The following is a 17,914-nucleotide window of genomic DNA, read 5'->3' as shown; positions in this document are numbered from 1 at the left end:
GTATGCACTAGGAATTCGTGTGGAATATTTCTCCTTCGATGCTTTCAATATTGGGATGGTGACAAATGGACAGGCTTATTTTCACAGGTACGCAAGTCATGTTTGGACTACGATGTACAATGAACGTTGTGCTAACACCATTTTTTTTTCAGAGCTCAATTGATGATTCGAGAGAGTTAATGATTGCGCAACTTATCTTTTCGGAAAGAAACAAGCTTGATGAAGTGAAAAACAAAGTTATTCGGATATCAAAGAAGAAGAAATAGATGCGGCACGGAGGAGTTTTGCATGTGATTGGGTGGTACTGGAGGACTATATTTTCCAAACGCTTTGCGCACTTGCTTATAAATTTTATGTAATAGACTCTGCTTCCGAATAGTTATATGTAATAGACTCGGCACTTTTCCAAATGTTTTTTATGTCCACATGATATTTTGTTTCATAAATATTATATAATCAGTCTTTTTTTGTTTACATGATTTTTTTGTTGCCGAATAGTTATATGTAATCATGTAATCGTGTCGTCGTTAAGTTTTTGTACACTAAACTATGGCAGCACACTGCATGTTACTTTGTTAGCAAAAACTTGGTTTACAGCACACTGGGTGTTAGTCTAGTTTAGAAAAGCGTAAAAAATATTTTACATAAAAAAATTGCCTGCCCGTCCACAGCGTGTCTTAGTAAGCCCGTCGTTATCAAGCCCACCGGGCGATTACGACAGGCGTTTCGGAGCACGCCGTGGAAACCAGGCCCAACAGGGCAGCATCGACGCGGCACATCGACGGGTAGTAATCAGAGGAGTTCAATGTGCCGACGGGAGCTGAGTATATAAGCTGGTCGTCGTCCCCTTCGGCCGGCGAGGTGGGACTAAACTTGCGTCGGCCGCGGGGCGACGTGGACACAGCCACACGCGACGTGGGCCGGCCCAAAAAGGCAATGGACGGCGCGGTCTTCTCGACGGCTCGACGCCGTGGGCCGGCCCAGTTACCCCCGCTGAGACGCCGCGCCAGGGAAACTAACTAGTTTAGTCCCACCTCGCCGGCCGAAGGCGACGACGACCAGTTTATATACTCAGCTTCCGTCGGCACATTGAACTCCTCTGATTACTACCCCGTCGATGTGTCGCGTCGATGCTGCCCTGTTGGGCCTGGTTTCCACGACGTGCTCCGAAACGCCTGTTGTAGTCGCCCGTTGGGCTTGATAACGACGGGCTTACTAAGACACGCTGTGGAGACGGGCGGGCATTTTTTTCACTTTTTTTCAACAACAATTCGCAGATTACTTCTCTTATTTTAATATATTTGACAGCCGACGGGACTGTAGTAAATACATGCAAAATTCATAATATAAACAATGAATAGTGAATATTTATATCAACAACAATGATGTCTCAACATAACAATTGTCACCACAGTAATTTTATTGTAGTGGACAGAAAATAACAAGTCTCAAATGACAACGGTCTTCTGTAGGCAATAATCTTGTTTCACACATATAAAATACTCAACACGAACATAAATTTAACAAATGTTTTTCATATAAATGGAAGAGGTAAAACACTTGCATCGTCTTCACTTGAGTCTTCAAGCCCAGCTACTGCATAGAATAAATAAAAAATTATGAGAATCAATGTACGGTAGATGAATCAACGGAACTAATATAAACAAAGCAAAAAGACGTACAGTTACGTACAAATGGAAGTAGTAAAACAGATGCACCGTCCTCACCTTCTGTGTTCAAGCCCAGTTGCTGCATACAAAAAAATATGAGAATCAATGCACCGTTAATGAAACAACAAAACTGACATAAGCAAATAATAGACATACTCTTCATTTTTGCTGCATGTGCTCCTGTTATGACCTGAGCCGCTGCATATGCTACATTTTCGTCCAGATTTCTCGTCAAATGCTTTAGGCCTCTCATTTTTTGTCACATCTGGGCCACCCTTACCGTGACCTCTACTGTTCTGCTTAGGTGCGCCCTTGGTGGAAACCTTTACTGGATCACGAACCAGAATATGATCTCGGTTAGGCTCAAATGGATTATTGTTCACGAAGCTTCGCTGAATATCATCTTCATTTCCCTGAATGTCCTTATTCACTATAATATCATCCAGAGCTGCCATCAACTTGTCGAATAAGAAAGGATTACTGCATGCGACATGACATGCTTCTGAAGATTTGATGGTCAACTCACTATATCTAGCTCTGTCCTCACCACTCGACCAACCCCACGCAAACAAATCGCTGGTGCGCTTCACGGGCAGTCCAGCTCGTGCTTTTTTTGAGAATCTTCGCAGGACACAACACTTGGGTATCACAGGTAAGTTCAGTGCATTCAAAACATGAATAATATGCTTGCAAGGAAGCCCTTTGCGAGTCATACTTCGACAACTGCACTTTATAGTTTCTGCCGAGTTACCTGGCGTATAGTCCACATTAAATCTGTGATCCCTGTTATTCTTCCACGCAACCACAAATCTCTGACTATCGGTCCCTGTCAGTCTATCAATTACCTCAAGCTCCTGTACCTTCTTCATATCTTGTTGCAACATATAAAAGTTTGCCTGCGTGAATGCTTTCGCAGCATACGACTCAATGGCCTGACACTCAGTCACTGTTACTGGAAGAGTCTGTGAGGCCGTGTAGTCATCATAAGCTTCATTCTCACGGAGGCGAACAATACAATTCTCGTAGTGTACAATCATGTCAACGATCGTCATACCATAGTCAAGATGAAGGTGCAGGCTGGAGTTCAGACTCTCACTCCTCTGATTACTGCGCATACCAAGGAAAAACCCACCAGACAAATATGATGCAGCCCAAAGCGTCCTCTTCCTGTACATCCTATGGAGCCATGTTTTCGTTTTCTCCGTCTGCCATTTGCGCACAAACGCGGCCCATCTCTCCTCAAAAACCTTATGTGTAGTGGCATAGTACAATAATGCCCTAAACTCCTTCAATGACTTGTGGTTGAGGTGTTTCTGCATATTCTTTTCAATATGCCATGAACATAGACCAATGCTGTTGGGTTTCGTAGTAATTTTTCAAAAAATTTTCCTACGCACACGCAAAGATCATGGTGATGCATAGCAACGAGAGGGAGAGTGTTGTCTACGTACCCACGCAGATCGCAACGGAAGCGTTGACGCAACGTAGAGGAAGTAGTCGTACGTCTTCCCGATCCGACCGATCCAAGCACCGTTACTCCGGCACCTCCGAGTTCTTAGCACACGTACAGCTCGATGACGCTCCCCGGGCTCCGATCCAGCAAAGCTTCGGGGATGAGTTCCGTCAGCACAACGGCGTGGTGACGATGATGATGTTCTACCGACGCAGGGCTTTGCCTAAGCACTACAACGATATGATCGAGGTGGAATATGGTGGCAGGGGGCACCGCACACGGCTAAGGAACGATTCTCAAGGATCAAACTTGTGTGTCTAGAGGTGCCCCCTGCCCCCGTATATAAAGGATCCAAGGGGGAGGGGGCGGCCGGCCAGGAGGTGGGCGCAGGAGGAGTCCTACTCCTACCGGGAGTAGGACTCCCCCCAATCCTAGTTGGAATAGGATTCCCCGAGGGGGGAAGAGAGAGAGGGGGCCGGCCACCTCTCCTTGTCCTAATAGGACTAGGGGAGGGGGGAGGCGCGCGGCCCACCTTGGGCTGCCCCTTTCTCCTTTCCACTAAAGCCCACTAAGGCCCATATAGCTCCCGGGGGGTTCCGGTAACCTCCCGGTACTCCGGTAAAATCTCGATTTCACCCGGAACACTTCCGATATCCAAACATAGGCTTCCAATATATCAATATTTATGTCTCGACCATTTCGAGACTCCTCGTCATGTCCGTGATCACATCCGGGACTCCGAACTAACTTCGGTACATCAAAATGCATAAACTCATAATAGTTGTCATCGTAACGTTAAGCGTGCGGACCCTATGGTTCGAGAACAATGCAGACATGACTGAAACACATCTCCGATCAATAACCAATAGCGGGACCTAGATGCCTATATTGGCTCCTACATATTCTACGAAGATCTTTATCGGTCAGACCGCATAACAACATACGTTGTTCCCTTTGTCATCGGTATGTTACTTGCCCGAGATTCGATCGCCGGTATCCAATACCTAGTTCAATCTCGTTAGCGGAAAGTCTCTTTACTCGTTCTGTAATACATCATCTCACAACTAACATATTAGTTGTAATGCTTGCAAGGCTTATGTGATGTGCATTACCGAGAGGGCCCAGAGATACCTCTCCTACAATCGGAGTGACAAATCCTAATCTCGAAATACGCCAACCCAACATCTACCTTTGGAGACACCTTTAGTACTCCTTTATAATCACCCGGTTACGTTGTGACGTTTGGTAGCACCCAAAGTGTTCCTCCGGCAAACGGGAGTTGCATAATCTCATAGTCATAGGAACATGTATAAGTCATGAAGAAAGCAATAGCAACATACTAAACGATCGGGTGCTAAGCTAACGGAATGGGTCATGTCAATCACATCATTCTCCTAATGATGTGATCCCGTTAATCAAATGACAACCCATGTCAATGGCTAGGAAACTTAACCATCTTTGATCAACGAGCTAGTCAAGTAGAGGCATACTAGTGACACTCTGTTTGTCTATGTATTCACACATGTATTATGTTTCTGGTTAATACAATTCTAGCATGAATAATAAACATTTATCATGATATAAGGAAATAAATAATAACTTCATTATTGCCTCTAGGGCATATTTCCTTCAGTCTCCCACTTGCACTAGAGTCAATAATCTAGATCACATCACCATGTGATTAACATCGATAGTTCACATCATCATGTGATTAACACCCATAGTTCACATCGCCATGTGACCAACACCCAAAGGGTTTACTAGATTCAGTAATTTAGTTCACATCTCTATGTGATTAACACCCAAAGAGTACTAAGGTGTGATCATGTTTTGCCTGTGAGAGAATCTTAGTCAACGGGTCTTTCACATTCAGATCCGTTATGTATTTTGCAATTTTCTATGTCTACAATGCTCTGCACGGAGCTACTCTAGCTAATTGCTCCCACTTTCAATATGTATCTAGATCGAGACTTAGAGTCATCCAGATCAGTGTCAAAACTTGCATCGACGTAACCCTTTACGACGAACCTTTTTGTCACGTCCATAATCGAGAAACATATCCTTATTTCACTAAGGACAATTCTGACCGCTGTCCAGTGATCTACTCCTAGATCACTATTGTACTCCCTTGCCAAATCAGTGCAGGGTATACAATAGATCTGGTATACAGCATGACATACTTTATAGAACCTATGGCCAAGGCATAGGGAATGACTTTCATTCTCTTTCTATCTTCTGCCGTGGTCGGGCTTTGAGTCTTACTCAACTTCACACCTTGTAATACAGGCAAGAACTCTTTCTTTGACTGCTCCATTTTGAACTACTTCAAAATCTTGTCAAGGTATGTACTCATTGAAAAAACTTATCAAGCGTCTTGATCTATCTCTATAGATCTTGAAGCTCAATATGTAAGCAGCTTTACCGAAGTCTTTCTTTGAAAAACTCCTTTCAAACACTCCTTTATGCTTTACAGAATAATTCTACATTATTTCCGATCAACAATATGTCATTCACATATACTTATCAGAAATGTTGTAGTGCTCCCACTCACTTTCTTGTAAATACAGGCTTCACTGCAAGTCTGTATAAAACTATATGCTTTGATCAACTTATCAAAACGTATATTCCAACTCCGAGATTCTTGCACCAGTCCATAGATGGATCGCTGGAGCTTGCATATTTTGTTAGCACCTTTAGGATTGACAAAACCTTCTGGTTGTATCATATACAACTCTTCTTTAATAAATCTATTAAAGAATGCAGTTTTGTTTATCCATTTGCCAGATTTCATAAAATGCGGCAATTGCTAACATGATTCGGACAAGCTTAAGCATAGATACGAGTGAGAAACTCTCATCATAGTCAACACCTTGAACTTGTCGAAAACCTTTTGCGACAATTCTAGCTTTGTAGATAGTAACACTACTATCAGCGTCCGTCTTCCTCTTGAAGATCCATTTATTCTCAATTGCTTGCTGATCATCGGGCAAGTCAACCAAAGTCCAAACTTTGTTCTCATACATGGATCATATCTCAGATTTCATGGCCTCAAGCCATTTCTCGGAATTTGGGCTCATCATCGCTTCCTCATAGTTCGTAGGTTCGTCATGGTCAAGTAACATGACCTCCAGAACAGGATTACCGTACCACTTTGGTGCGGATCTCAATCTGGTTTACCTACGAGGTTCGGTAGTAAATTGATCTGAAGTTACATGATCATCATCATTAGCTTCCTCACTAATTGGTGTAGGAGTCGCAGGAACAAATTTCTGTGATAAACTACTTTCCAATAAGGGAGAAGGTATAATTACCTTATCAAGTTTTCTACTTTCCTCCCACTCACTTCTTTCGAGAGAAACTCCTTCTCTAGAAAGTATCCATTCTCAGCAACGAATGTCTTGCCTTTGGATCTGTGATAGAAGGTGTACCCAACATTTTCTTTAGGGTATCCTATGAAGACGCACCTTTCCGATTTGGGTTTGAGCTTATCAGGATGAAACTTTTTCACATAAGCATCACAACCCCAAACTTTAAGAAACGACAACTTTGGTTTCTTGCCAAACCACAGTTCATAAGGCGTCGTCTCAACGGATTTTGATGGTGCCCTTTTAAACATGAATGCAGCTGTCTTTAATGCATAACCCCAAAACGATAGTGGTAAATCGGTAAGAAACATCATAGGTTGCACCATATCTAATAAAGTACGGTTATGACGTTCAGACACACCATTATATTGTAGTGTTCCAGGTGGCGTGAGTAGTGAAACTATTTCACATTGTTTTTAACTGAAGACCAAACTCGTAACTCAAATATTTGTCTCCGCGATCAGATCGTAGAAACTTTATTTTCTTGTCACGATGATTTTCCACTTCACTCTGAAATTCTTTGAACTTCTCAAATGTTTCAGACTTATGTTTCATGAAGTAGATATACCCATATCTGCTCAAATCATCTGTGAAGTTCAGAAAATAATGATACATGTCGCGAGTCTCAATATTCATCGGACCACATACATCAGTATGTATGATTTCCATTGAAATTTGTTGCTCGCTCCATTGTTCTGAAGAACGGAATCTTAGTCATCTTGCCCATGAGGCATGGTTCGCAAGCATCAACTGATTCATAATCAAGTGATTCCAAAAGCCCATCAGCATGGAGTTTCTTCATGCGCTTTACACCAATATGACCTAAACAGCAGTGCCACAAATAAGTTGCACTATCATTATTAACTTTGCATCTTTTGGTTTCAATATTATGATTATGTGTATCACTACGATCGAGATCCAACGGACTATTTTCATTGGGTGTGTAACCATATAAGGTTTTATTCATGTAAACAGAACAACAATTTATTCTCTTACTTAAATGAATAACCGTATTACAATAAACATGATCAAATCATATTCATGCTCAACGCAAATACCAAATAACACTTATTTAGGTTCAACACTAATCCCTAAAGTATAGGGAAGTGTGCGATGATGATCATATCAATCTTGGAACCACTTCCAACACACATCGTCACTTCACCCTTAACTAGTCTCTGTTCATTCTGCAACTCATGTTTCGAGTTACTACTCTTAGCAACTGAACTAGTATCAAATACTGAGGGGTTGCTATAAACACTAGTAAAGTACACATCAATAACATGTATATCAAATATACTTATGTTCACTTTGCCATCCTTCTTATCCGCCAAATACTTGGGGCAGTTCCGCTTCCAGTGACCAGTCCCTTTGCAGTAGAAGCACTTAGTCTCAGGCTTAGGACCAGACTTGGGCTTCTTCACTTGAGCAGCAACTTGCTTGCCGTTCTTCTTGAAGTTACCCTGCTTCCCTTTGCCCTTTTCTTGAAACTAGTGGTCTTGTCAACCATCAACACTTGATGTTTTTTCTTGATTTCTACCTTCGTTGATTTCAGCATCACGAAGAGCTTGGGAGTTGTTTCCGTTATCCCTTGCATATTATAGTTCATCATGAAGTTCTACTAACTTGGTGATGGTGACTAGAGAATTCTGTCAATCACTATCTTATCTGGAAGATTAACTCCCACTTGATTCAAGCGATTGTAGTACTCAGACAATCTGAGCACATGCTCACTAGTTGAGCGATTCTCCTCCATCTTTTAGCTATAGAACTTGTTGGAGATTTCATATCTCTCAACTCGGGTATTTGCTCGAAATATTAACTTCAACTCCTGGAACATCTCATATGCTCCATGACGTTCAAAAAACGTCTTTGAAGTCCCGATTCTAAGCCATTAAGCACGGTGCACTAAACTATCAAGTAGTCATCATATTGAGCTAGCCAAACGTTCATAACGTCTGCATCTGCTCCTGCAATAGGTCCGTCACCTAGCGGTGCATCAAGGACATAATTCTTCTGTGCAGCAATGAGGATAAACCTCAGATCATGGATCCAATCCGCATCATTGCTACTAACATCTTTCAACACAATTTTCTCTAGGAACATATCAAAATAAACACAGGGAAGCAACAACGCGAGCTATTGATCTACAACATAATTTGCAAAATACTACCAGGACTAAGTTCATGATAAATTTAAGTTCAATTAATCATATTACTTAAGAACTCCCACTTAGATAGATATCCCTCTAATCCTCTAAGTGATCACGTGATCCAAATCAACTAAACCATAACCGATCATCACGTGAGATGGAGTAGTTTTCAATGGTGAACATCGTTATGTTGATCATATCTACTATATGATTCACGCTCGACCTTTCGGTCTCCGTGTTCCGAGGCCATATCTGCATATGCTAGGCTCGTCAAGTTTAACCTGAGTATTCTGCGTGTGCAAAACTGGCTTGCACCCGTTGTAGATGGACGTAGAGCTTATCACACCCGATCATCACGTGGTGTCTGGGCACGACGAACTTTGGCAACGGTGCATACTCAGGGAGAACACTTCTTGATAATTTAGTGAGAGATCATCTTATAATGCTACCGTCAATCAAAGCAAAAATAAGATGTATAAAAGATAAACATCATATGCAATCAAAATATGTGACATGATATGGCCATCATCATCTTGCTTCTTTGATCTCCATCTCCAAAGTACTGTCATGATCTATATCGTCACCGGCATGACACCATGATCTCCATCATCTTGATCTATATCAATGTGTCGTCGCGTGGTCGTCTCGCCAACAATTGCTCTTGCAACTATTGCTATCGCATAGCGATAAAGTAAAGCAATTATTGGACGCTTGCATCTCATGCAATAGAGAGACAACCATAAGGATTTTGCCAGTTGCTGATAACTTCAACAAAACATGATCATCTCATACACAACTTATATCTCATCACGTCTTGACCATATCACATCACAACATGCCCTGCAAAAACAAGTTAGACGTCCTCTACTTTGTTGTTGCAAGTTTTACATGGCTGCTACGGGCTTAAGCAAGAACCAATCTCACCTACGCATCAAAACCACAACGATAGTTTATCAAATAGACTCCGTTTTAACCTTCGCAAGGACCGGGCGTAGTCACACTCGGTTCAACTAAAGTTGGAGAAACAGTCACCCGCAAGTCACCTTTGTGCAAAGCACGTCGGGGAAACCGGTCTCGCGTAAGCGTATGCGTAATGTCGGTCTGGGCCGCTTCATCCAACAATACCGCCGAACCAAAGTATGACATGCTGGTAGGCAGTATGACTTATATCGCCCACAACTCACTTGTGTTCTACTCGTGCATATAACATCAACCCATAAAACATAGGCTCTGATACCACTGTTGGGTTTCGTAGTACGTAGTAATTTCAAAAAATTTCCTACGCACACGCAAGATCATGGTGATGCATAGCAACGAGAGGGGAGAGTGTTGTCTACGTACCCTTGTAGATCGCAACGGAAGCGTTGACACAACGTAGAGGAAGTAGTCGTACGTCTTCTTCCCGATCCGACCGATCCAAGCACCGTTACTCCGGCACCTCCGAGTTCTTAGCACATGTACAGCTCGATGACGATCCCCGGGCTCCGATCCAGCAAAGCTTCGGGGAGGAGTTCCGTCAGCACGACGGCGTGGTGACGATCTTGATGTTCTACCGACGCAGGGCTTCGCCTAAGCACTACAACGATATGATCGAGGTGGAATATGGTGGCAGGGGCACCGCACACGGCTAAGGAACGATCTCAATGATCAACTTGTGTGTCTAGAGGTGCCCCCTGCCTCCGTATATAAAGGAGCCAAGGGGGAGGGTGCGGCCAGCCCTATGGAGGCGCAGGAGGAGTCCTACTCCTACCGGGAGTAGGACTCCCCCCCAATCCTATTCCAATAGGATTCCCAAGGGGGAAAGAGAGAGAGGTGGCCGGCCACCTCTCCTAGTCCTAATAGGACTAGGGGAGGGGGGAGGCGCGCAGCCCTTATGGGCAGCCCCTTTCACCTTTCCACTAAAGCCCACTAAGGCCCATATCTCCCGGGGGGTTCCGGTAACCTCCCGGTACTCCGGTAAAATCCCGATTTCACCCGAAACACTTCCGATGTCCAAACATAGGCTTCCAATATATCAATCTTTATGTCTCGACCATTTCGAGACTCCTCGTCATGTCCGTGATCACATCCGGGACTCCGAACATACCTTCGGTACATCAAAACACATAAACTCATAATAACTGTCATCGACTGTCATCGTAACGTTAAGCGTGCGGACCCTACGGTTCGAGAACAATGTAGACATGAATGAGACACATCTCTGGTCAATAAACAATAGCGGGACCTGGATGCCCATATTGGTTCCTACATATTCTACGAAGATCTTTATCGGTCAGACCGCATAACAACATACGTTGTTCCCTTTGTTATCGGTATGTTACTTGCCCGAGATTCGATCGTCGGTATCCAATACCTAGTTCAATCTCGTTACCGGCAAGTCTCTTTACTCGTTCCGTAATGCATCATCCCGCAACTAACTCATTAGTTGCAATGCTTGCAAGGCTTATGTGATGTGCATTACCGAGAGGGCCCAGAGATACCTCTCCGACAATCGGAGTGACAAATCCTAATCTCGAAATACGCCAACCCAACATCTACCTTTGGAGACACCTGTAGTACTCCTTTATAATCACCCGGTTACGTTGTGACGTTTGGTAGCACCCAAAGTGTTCCTCCGGCAAACGGGAGTTGCATAATCTCATAGTCATAGGAACATGTATAAGTCATGAAGAAAGCAATAGCAACATACTAAACGATCGGGTGCTAAGCTAACGGAATGGGTCATGTCAATCACATCATTCTCCTAATGATGTGATCCCGTTAATCAAATGACAACCCATGTCAATGGCTAGGAAACTTAACCATCTTTGATCAACGAGCTAGTTAAGTAGAGGCATACTAGTGACACTCTGTTTGTCTATGTATTCACACATGTATTATGTTTCTGGTTAATACAATTCTAGCATGAATAATAAACATTTATCATGATATAAGGAAATAGATAATAACTTCATTATTGCCTCTAGGGCATATTTCCTTCAGATGCCACACGTCAGAAAGCACCTTCCTAATAGCCCTTATCATCGCTGCATCTCCATCTATAATTACAGATTTGGGCCTCTTCTGACAGTTAGCTTTCAAGGACGTGTTAAGCAACCAAACATATGTAGCCTCAGTCTCGTCTGAAACAATGGCGCAGGCGAATACCGTAGTGCAACGGTGGTTGTTCAGACCCACAAAAGGGATGAACGGCATTCCATACCTGTTCATCTTGTATGTGCTATCGAACACAACAACATCACCATAGTCTAGATAATCCCGGCGTGACTGCGAATCACACCGGAAGAGGTTTTGGAGCCTGCCTTCAGCGTCAACCGTGTGCTCAAAGAAGAAGTCTGGATCTCTGTCCTTTCTGGTCAACATGATTCCTACGGCAGTAGCAGCATCACCTTGTGCAAGCAATTTCATCTTCTCCCTATAGCACATGTTATACAGCTTTGTCCTCTGAAATGGTGACTTTGCATACGACCCATACCTGCTAACGATGTTGTCAAAAATGATATGTTTTCTTATCCCAGCTCCAGCCATAGCTAAGATCTCAGCTCTCTCAAATGCTTTGATCTGATTATGAGATCGGAGGAAAGGGACTTCGTCCGGTCGTGCAAGAGTGTGGCTGTGATCATCGGAGAAACTGCTGACATACCAAAGATTGAGCTTTTTATCAAGCTTAACTGTCAAATGGGCTTCGCATAAGAATCGACTCTCCGGTCTAAGCCTGCGGGTCCGGCCTTCCATGGTACAGAACTTGGCCTGTCGTTTTCCTGCGACGGAACAGAGATACCTCCTCAAGCGCGGAGTCCTTGCGCGATCCTTTGAAAATTTTAGCGAGTCCTTCCTGATGCTGAACCCACGTTCTCTCGCGTGCTTGTTGTAGAACGTGCACACCTCGTCTAATGACCTGAATGTATTTACCATCACTGCCCAATGCCTATCAAGTGACTCTTGCTGATATTCATCATAGCACATGTCAAGGTCAAACTGATCATCATCGCTGTGCTCATCATTCCCACTAGGACCATCAACACCTCCCTGCAAAATATGACATATAACCTTGCATGTCAATCTGTTCTTGTATTGTTACTAACCATAAATAATTTAAAGAACTTACTTGGCTACCGCTCACACTACGAGATGCATCGACCTCGCTCTGGCATTGTCATCATCTATATTATTATGCTCATTGTCACCATTAGCATTTATCTGTGCACATGTAAAGTAACATAAGTGGTCATACAATTTTAATGTCAAGCATTTCTCTACAATTTTTTCAACATACCTGGCTCACACTATCTGCATAAAATTGTTCATCTATATCATATTCCTCATTGTCAGCATTGCCATGTAGCTGTACAAATTTAAAAGGACATGTTAGTGTCAAATAACTAGTTTGTATTCAATATGTTTTGGTCAACATTGAAGGCACTTACATTACCACTGTACGATTCATCCTGACTCATATAGTTGTCTCCGAGAGGTTGGTTCGCATTCAATGACGAGGATCCATTATCGCTACCGGAATCATCACTGACGTATCCGGTTACTTGCTCCATCTATGCACATACAAATAAGGTGTGAGATCAATGCCAACATTCCACAAAACATCATCGCGAATACAGTAAATTCGTCAACAGTGACATGACTATGTGGCATGCATACAAATTTGAACATACAAAATCATTATGAGGTCATTAAGAGGTCACTACTCTCCTCTCTTATTTACCTAAGTAGGGAATCATTTTGCATAAAAAAATGCACAAAAATGCAATGAACAAATCAAAAAAAGAACAAAAAGAGCCATCCTAACCTACTGTGCACCGTCGAGGTCGACGCCGATGCGTTGCTGCCACCCACGTCGTGGAGGGCGCGTACCAGGACAGAACGTTCACGGGAGCGCTGGGCGTTTCACCGGCGACACGGCGTGTGGGTGACTACGGACGCCGTCGGTGCTCGCGACTAGACGGGCACGTCGGGGTCGACGTCGTGACGGCGGTGGACCACGGCGGCGTTGATGCCGCTAGGGTTTCCTAGGCGGGGATGGGGTGTCGGTTTCACGGCGCGTGGGTGACTACGGACGCCGCCCGACGTCGTGACAGCGGTGGACCACGGCGGCGTTGATGCCGCTAGGGTTTCGTACGCGGAGATGGGGTGTCGGGGTGGGGCGTACTTTTTTTTCCTTTCCCGATCGCACTACCGAACCGCACGCGTACGACGCGGGAGTACGGGGCGCGACGTACACGGGCGGCCGGCCCTACGACGGACGGCGGGTACACTAATACATAATTTAGTATGGACAATACTACCCCTTAAAAGTTTATTGGGGGGGGGGGGGTTGTACCGAAGTCCTTCTCAACTCACAAAGGGTGGTCGAAGGTGGAAGAGGCTTCAACACTTCCAGTTGAGGGCAATCGCGCAAAATTAATTTTCTAAGACCAGACAACCATAACCTTGGCTCACTTTGGAATTTATCATTGTTCCCAAACAGATCAAACTCCTTCAGTGCTTGGCAATCCTCAATCTGCAATGCTCTTAAGCTAGACCTCATACCATCCACGGAAGTGCATGAACATCTCTCCAACTTCGGCATTTCAACTAAAACAAGCTCTTCCAGTGAAGGAACCAATAGTTCTATTACTTTCGGCAGGTTGCTCAACATCAGCTTTGTCAGAAACAGAAACTTGTCTAGAGATGGAAGTGTTTGCCATTCTCCACAACCATACAGATGAAGCGTCACCAAGGAGGTAACTGAGCAAATGTTGGCAAGCCCATTTGGTGTGGTAGCATCATTGTTCCCAGATATCTGGAGAATCACTAAGTGCGAACAGAGTTCATCTTCCTCAAGCATCTCTCTTGTTGTGCCCACAGAAGGCTCGGAAGTTGGGCCACTTTCATCCATTGGCAAGAGCGCCATGCCTGTTTCCGCAGAAGATTCCTTCCAGGATAAGTGCAGTTTTTCTAACAGTTCGTTTTCTTTCAGTACTGCCTCATAAACCCCCTCCATAGTTTTAACATTGTCCAGTTGATGCAACCGACCCTGTACAAGCTTGCTCATGAATTCGGATCGTGTTATTTCAAAGTTGCTAGAAATTTGAAACTTAAAACCATGTAGCTTCTGAAATAATGTCATGCTGTCAATGGTAGCAATGGAAGCGTACACCCCCTTCCATACAACAAGATGCTTCAAGCTAAAAAGATTATTAATACCATCAGGTATATTAAGATCAGTGTATGACCCAACATGTAATACTTGAAGATGGTACAGCTTGCTCAATACTTGAGGGAAAGCCCCATCCACCTCATCAGACCCACATTTTAGAAAGTCAGCAGATGCGGCAGACATGTGTAGCAAGCGTAAATTGTATGCCCTTTTGAATATATCTTGAAACAACTGTAAGAAGAAAGAGTCATATTGCCCAAGTAACACCAATGTCCTCAATTTGCTTACTGAAGTAACTGCATTTTTCAGATTTTCTTCAAACTTCTCATTACGAGGAATGTTCCCATGCTCATCTTTGATGTATCCAGAATCCGTTAATATTGACAAATGTCGTGTAGTCGGAGATATTTTGTTGCACTGTAGACCACATATAGTTGCACATTCTATTCTTGAAACCGTCATCGCAAAATCATGCATGAGACCACACACAACATACATAATTTGATTGCATAGATGAGATTCTTCTCTCTTAACTTGTTGAAAGAAGCCCAGGTTAACCAAATCAGTCAGATAGCCCTGTCCTATCTCCTCCAATGTTTGACTAAAGTTGTTGCATTTTACAAATCCCTGTGATATCCAAAAACAGACCAACTCCTGACCAAGAAACTGATAACTGTCGGGGAATATAGCACAATAGGAGAAACATTGTTGTAAATGGTAGGGAAGTTGATCATAGCTAAGTTTCAGAGCGGACATGATTCCTCTACTAAGTTGCAGGGATTTCCAATCTTCATTCTTCAGAATGTTATTCCAGTGACCAATGTTAAGTTCCTTCCTTAATAGTTCTCCTGTAGATTCTGCTGCTAATGGGTTGCCTTCTAACTTCTCCGCTATTTTCCGCCCGATGGTACTTAGACTTTGATGCTCCTCGTAGTTCTCATCACCAAATGCACGTGATTCGAACAATAACCAAAAATCATCATGGCCCAAAGCACCTAACTTCACCGTGTTGAGTGTGCCAAACCTCTGGGCAACAGACAAATTTCTAGTTGTGACTAGAATCACACTGCCCTCCAAATGACTCGATACCAAAGGAGCCAATACTTTGTCCCATTGCCAATCATTCATGTCATCCCAGACATCATCTAAAACAATTAAAAGCCTCTTTGTGATTGTGTTACTCTTCAAGATCTCCTGAAGCTTCGCCAAACTGTGTATTCCTTCATGACTTGCATTTTTGTGAAGAGAAGCATAATCATGTGTTTCTCGAGGAACAAAGTCTAACATCTCCCTTGTGAGCCTTACTTGGTCAAAATTGTGAGAAACCCAAACCCATATCCTGAGGTCAAACTGACTTTGCACATCTGGATCATTGTATATGAGTTGAGCTAGAGTTGTCTTTCCAACACCTGCAATGCCTACAATAGGCAGAACCCTAAGATTATCTGTTTTGTCTTCTAGTATCAGCTTTATGATGGAGTTCTTTTCTGCCACTCTCCCATACACTCTTCTTGGAACAATGCTTGATGTTCTTTCATACTGATGTGAGGCTGTATTGTGGTGATGATATGAACTTGAAGCAGAGCCGGAATCTAATCCATGTAGCTTGAGGAACTCACTCACTTCCCCGCTGATGTCTTGTAACTGACTAGTAATTTTCTGTATCCTATTGGATAACTCGGCCTTGTCCCAATGGACATGCGTGTCATCTGCGGTGATTTCTGTTGGCTCCTCGTCCTCTCTCCTTCTTTTTCTGGTAGTTGAATCACCGGTGCTGCAATAGAGGCGGTGGATTGGCCATTAGAACCACGATTAAGCCGCTTCAACTACTTCTAAAAAAGTTAAAAATTGCTTAGCTACCTTGACAGGTTTGGTGGGTGGCCATTTGATCCAGCTGGTTTCTTCTTACAAGCCTTGTTATGGCTGAGCATCCCAGAGGTCCCGTTCAGGGTTCTGCACTTGATCTCCGTGAAACAATGCTTACATCTCGCTTTGACAGGCTTTCCATTGCCGTCTTCTTCCGTGACATCAAAAATTTCCCACGCCTTGGACCATCGTTTCTTGCCGCCACGGTTACTTGGGATGTCAGAATTGCCTCTTGATGGATGTACTTGCTCTGCTGCTTGCACTCCTTCGGGATCGTCAACTGCGGGTGCGCCAAGACACAGCAAATGAGTCGGCATGATCCTGCTTGAACAGAAAAGATAAAAGGAAGCAAGCAAACGTGTATTTGCAGGCAGTGGGCGTACCTCCTTCTACCTGCTGTTGGAGCCTGTAGTAGTCGAGCTCGTCGACAACATCGTCGGCGTCGCAGAGCAGCTCCTTGAGAAGGGTGAGAGATTCAGCCAGCGGCTCGTTCCCAATCGCCCTCCCTTTCACGGCAGAGACCACCAGCCTGACTCTCCTCACCTCCGACTTGAGCTTCTCGATGTCGTCGACAAGCCCGGCTTGGCGAATCCACGCATCAAGTTTGTCAACCAGGAGGGCTGCAAGGATGGTCTGCGCCAGCCATGGAATCGCGGCCTCCATCAGATCCGGCAGAAGCAGTTTCAGCGATGGTCAGTCCCTAGAGGAGGAAGCAGCCGAGCAGAGGAGAGAAACAATACACAATGCGATAGGAACTAGAAGCGGGGGTGTCCATTACTACATGGCAGCTGTTCTTACATAGGTGTTCACGCCCGTGCCTGCCGGCCGGGTCGCTCTCGCGGGCGATGATCCTGGAGCCGGAGGCCTCCAGCCACCACCGTAACCCCCTCTCCTCTTTCCTCGTGCCTTCGCCGCTGCCAGACCATTCGGCGGCCGATTCGATCCTCGTGGTCTGCGATTTGTTATTTGTGACTTTTTCTTCAAAAGACCCAAATCTATACAAAACATCCAAATCCATAACATAATGGAAATTACACTGGAATTTCTGAACCGTCGAATGACCACTACCTAACTGACCCCTTGCACGCCGCGGTTGCCACTCTCATACCGGAGCCGATCCAACCTTGTCGATGGCGAGAAGTCTTTGTGCACATGCCTCTAAGGACCAATGCTTCAAAGCCACATTCGTCATCATTGAACCCTCGAATCGATCCGAAGAACCAAATAACAAATGTTGTCGAATATGTCCCGATG

The 17,914-nt window shown here is 44.1% G+C and overlaps 1 pseudogene; it reads right to left on the bottom strand.

Moving 5' to 3' along the window:
* Positions 1-1,723: 1,723 nt before the first annotated feature.
* Positions 1,724-17,323, bottom strand: LOC125537887 (annotated as a pseudogene).
* Positions 17,324-17,914: the final 591 nt, after the last annotated feature.

Source organism: Triticum urartu, chromosome 2 (assembly GCF_003073215.2).
Source record: "Triticum urartu cultivar G1812 chromosome 2, Tu2.1, whole genome shotgun sequence".
Taxonomy (NCBI): Eukaryota; Viridiplantae; Streptophyta; class Magnoliopsida; order Poales; family Poaceae; genus Triticum; species Triticum urartu.
Note: the sequence above shows the minus strand (reverse complement) of the source record. Positions and strands in the feature narration are given on the sequence as shown.